Here is a 4,933-nt window from a genome sequence, read left to right as displayed (position 1 = left end):
CTTCCAACTCTTTGATTTCGATTACATTTATGGACGTTTGTTGCTGGTGCACCACCCCTCCTATCTTTTTCCGCAAATCTTGTTGGTGCTTCTGAAATAGCTGACAGTCATTCTGAGATGGTGGCCAGGCTTCCTACAGTAATAACATTGGAACCTATTGGACTGTCCAATGCTACCTCTTTCTCTGCCTTGCCCTTGGCCATAGTAATGTCTATAAGGTGTTGTTGCAGTAGCTATGGGTGTTGCTGTTGTTACTGCATTGACAGTGTGTGCTTACCCTATTTCTGCCATTGTATGGGCATTAGATGTCAGGTGTGTGAATTTTTGGCACATGGCACAGGTCGGCTACATCTTACATTCCTCCTTCAGATGTCCTTCATTCTTGCAGATCCAACAAAATATGTATGTTTGGTAGTTAGAGGAGTTTGAGGTCTTATCAGAGCTCACAGTGAGCTTCTCCGCAACCTTCTTGCTCAGGACATCCACTTTGTCCTTCTTGCCTTAGCATTTTTTCTTCTTGCTTTGCGTCTAGTTTCCTCCTCAGCATGTGACTCAAATTTTGAGTCTTCTATTTCCGACTCGCTTCTAGAGTAGTTGTTTGAAGAGTCATACTTCTTGCTTTTCCATTGGTTTTAGTTTCTTGTTGAGACCATGCAGGAACCAGTCCGCGAGAACTTCTTTAGATGGTCTGTTAAAGAAAGCCGTGCATGTAGATTACAAAACTTGGCTGCCTAACCTTCCACTGGTAGCATCTTCTATTTTAGACAGCTTGTCCTATAGTTTAGAGTTAGTCTTGACAATCTTTAATCTTTTGAGGAATGCCTCTTTCAGTGCATGGAAGGTGTGGAAGTGGTCCGGGTCATATTGGGATACCCATTCAGTTGGTATATCCTTGAATGTGGCCTAGAATTGGTCCCACTTCCTTTCATCCCGACATTGGCGCGAGTGTGATTCATCTTCCACACAGCCTCGAATTTCATGGCATGGGTGTCAGGGTATTTAGCCTTCTTACCCTTGTAGATGGGGTATTTGTTGCTTTCACCTTGGTGAGATATTTGATGCTGATGAATTATGGGCAAATGTGGAGCATCGCCAAGTCGAGCAGGATGTGTTGCTACTCTGCAGTTGATTCCGAACTAACTAGGTAATAAGTTGCCTTGCTATTGCTTCTACAAGAATTTACCCTCCGCTTCTTGAGTGCTTCGCCAGAATGTTATCTTCGTGAGAGAAATGGTGAGAGTGAAAGTAGCAAGATTGCCAAAGTGTCGGTGGTTAATATGACATGCATTAGAAGCAAATTTGTCTCAATGGATATGCCCAATGGGTTCAGAACTTACAACCCCTCAACCTAATCAGAGACACACAGAACACAGAAGCTCACTCTCTCACTCACTCACTTAGACAGTACACTTGTATTAATATACTCCTTAAACTTGTACAATGCTATTTTGCTTCAGACTAACTCTGTTTGATTTTTCTCTCTATCCCTCTATATCTCTATCTCCTAACTGCTTCCTTCTTTACTATCTTGGAAGGACCTTCTTCTTGTCCCATCCAACTGTTGCCCTTACTATTCCAAGAAAATTATGTTATCAAATTGTTTTACAATAAAGTACATATGATTACAATAAGTGTGCATGTGTGCTGTCATCTGTGCATAGTTGTCGGTGTATTGCCTTTTTATTGTCGACGTGTGTTCTATAGCTACTAATACCTTAGGTCCCACTGGTCTGGGGCTTCCATCGGACATTCAACACCCTCTAGGTAGGCCTTATCTTTTGAGAAATCGAAGTCAAAGTCTTTTGGTATGAGTCCTTAACAAGATTCTACTATTTTACTATGACCCCTGACACACAAGGGGGCATGTTTCAAATGCCATAGACAAGGCCACTAAGATTTTAACCATCCATTTAACAAGAAGTCTTCAGGTGGTGGTGCGTGGTGACAAAGTAATGCAGCCACTCACTTGCTATTCTATGTAATCCACTCACTCATTATATTAACATCTAGTCTACTCTTTCAATAATAGTTGTTAGAATTGTTATTTTAACATGGGTATAACTCCAAGCAAACACATCTTAGTATTCCTTAAGTAACTCCATCAATCTAGACCTTTTTGGGATTTTTGTGCTAGGTCAAATTTTTTGGCATCTTTAGGTCCATCATAAGACATCCCTACTCTTTTAGTTTCTCTCTTTTTGGTGTTGGTGTGTGCACACCTTTCTGTTCTCTATCTTATAGTTCCTAAAATGTGAAGGGACTTTCTCCAGTCCTCTTCATGGTCACTATCTTCGAAACTAGCTTCTTGGGATTGTTCCCTGATTCATCCCTCACATATAGCTTTGTTTCATCTTTTACATCAAGACTTGGATGTCTTTTTGGAGTTGTGTGAGGCTGAATCTACAAGATCTTTTTTTGCTAAGGTTTTAACAACTTCAAGATCTATTTTTAAGACATTAAGGTCTGGCATTATCATTAGATTCTGCCAACTAGAATAGAACTCCTCTCTACCTCTCAAGGATGACATAATGAAAATACTGGTCTTCATCCTTGTTGACGCTAGGTAGGTCTCTCATTATAACAAGCATTGGCTTTTTAAGATTTTTTTAGAGAAGCTTCCTTGCTTTTAAGGAATTCTATGAGAAGTGTTGTGATGGATCTAATTTTCTAGGGAGATAGAATTTAAAGAAACTTGAAAGAATTGATTTAATTCAAATAATTCATCAAACACCACATGCTCAACATATTCAATAATTGAGAGAAAAATAAATAAAAACACTTAGCTCACAATGCACAACCCAAGATTGGGTGCAATCAGTGTATGGACACACACACATGAGTATTTATGAGATACTTTATTCCAAATTAGGCCATAGCCTCCAAAAATACAAAAAGGTGTTTTTCTTGCAACGACACTCTCTTATCTTCAAAAATAGAGTGCTCATAAATTGAGGCTAGGGTTTAAAGCATATCACGCTTTACAAAAATATTAAAGATCAAGTCTATCCTTGATAAACTAAGGCTTTCCAAATAAATCAAAATGTGGCTACCATAGCATACCCATTTCCATTACCTTTCACAGACTCGATGCTAGATGTTGTAGTAGGCCACGAAATGTATTCCTTCTTGGATGGATTCAATGGACACAACCAGGTCAGAACGGCGCCCAAAGACATGGAGAAGACTGTATTCATCATGGAATGGGGAGCATTCGCGAAACGTCATGACCTTCGAACTCCGGAATGCACCCACAACATTCCAACGCATGGTACAAGAAATTTTATATGATTAATTTAATAGAATTCGTGCATGTGTTTGTAGATGACTTTAGTGTCTTCAGGAAGTGTAAGGAGCATCTACGTTAGCTACACATGTGCTTGGAAAGATGCAGGCAAACTAAGCTGAAGCTAAACCCAATGAAGTGTGTGTTTGTTGTGAGGGGTGGAACACTCCTTGGGACAAATAGTGTCCAAAGATGGAATTGCTGTCGATCCGGCCAAGGTCACGATGATAAGCAAGCTGAATCCACCGCAAAACCTAAAGGAGCTCAGCATATTCCTAGGCCAAATTAAATGGCACAACCGATTCCTCAGGTACCTTGCTAATGTGGCACAACCACTATACAGCCTCAGAGAGAAGAGGGTTAAACTCCTCTGGTCAGAAGAGCGCAAGGGAGCCTTCCAAAGTCTGAAAAAATGGCTTTGCTAGTGCACCGATAATCCAACCACCGAAATGGGACAAGACATTCCATGTATTCATGGATGCATTGGACATGGTAATTGGAAGTGTGCTAATGCAGTAGATAGAAGAAGAGTGGTACACGCCTAGTTATTATGCTAGTCGGATGCTGTCAAAAAGTTAGAGCACCACTGAGAAGGGAACTCCTGGTTTACTCAAGCAATAAATTCCATTATTATCTTCTAGATAATCATTTGTGTTTCATGTAGATCATCAAGCCCTATTGTATTTGGTGAAGGGAATTCCTGGTTTACTCAAGCAATAAATTCCATCATTATCTTCTAGGTAATCACTTTGTGTTTCATGTAGATCATCAAGCCCTACTATATTTGGTAAATAAGCCAAATCCGAGCGGGAAGTTGGCAAGGTGGATGCTTCTATTGTTGCAAGAATTTCAGTTTATCATCATGCACACTCCCAGCAATCAAAATGCAGTAGGCAGATCTCCTCAGCAGAATAGATAGGGGAGAGCAGCCTACAAGGGTGCCTGATCAATTTCCAAATGCAAACCTAGTTTTCGACCAACCCATCGAGTGTGCCAAGTGTTAAAGATGGCCGACGCTAACAAGCTCTTAACTTTAGGTGGGTGCCCATAATCTCTTAATTTTAGGTGGATTCCCACAAGTGTACTATAGAGATACAAGAAGGCATTTGCACCGATTCATGTCTTTTGTGGGATATCTATATATGCGCAACACGCTCTCATTGTCATGATGATAATTATTATTTAGCAATACAATCCATTTTAGTAATGTTTTCTCAGACCTTCTTTGTGTTGCATCCTTCGTTCTGTTTTTAAGCGTCAACTCTGTAAGCATTAGCTTACCAACACTCTCCTACTAAAACATACAAAGTCAGGTCCATAATGTGACAACTACATGAGCTAGCACTATAATTCTCCCATAACTCTAGTGAATCAAAGTGGTTGTCACACAGCTTGTAAACCACTGGCGGAATACCACACATAATCCAACCATGCAGTGGCAGAAGTACGGAGATATCATCCTGGCGTGCCATCCATATCCATACTAGTTGACATCATCTAGGTTGTGGATCATTATTGGGACTCAAACCTTGAAGAGGGGCCTCCCAAGGGCCCAACTACTTGTTAGCTGACTTGCTAGACACACAAGCGACAGATGTGAGGATTGGCATTACATGGTATGGAACATGCATGTGTGGATAGTACCAGAGT

The sequence above is a fragment of the Cibotium barometz genome, chromosome 49, assembly GCF_041138505.1.
Source record: "Cibotium barometz isolate CiBa-2024 chromosome 49, ASM4113850v1, whole genome shotgun sequence".
Classification (NCBI taxonomy): Eukaryota; Viridiplantae; Streptophyta; class Polypodiopsida; order Cyatheales; family Cibotiaceae; genus Cibotium; species Cibotium barometz.
Note: the sequence above shows the minus strand (reverse complement) of the source record.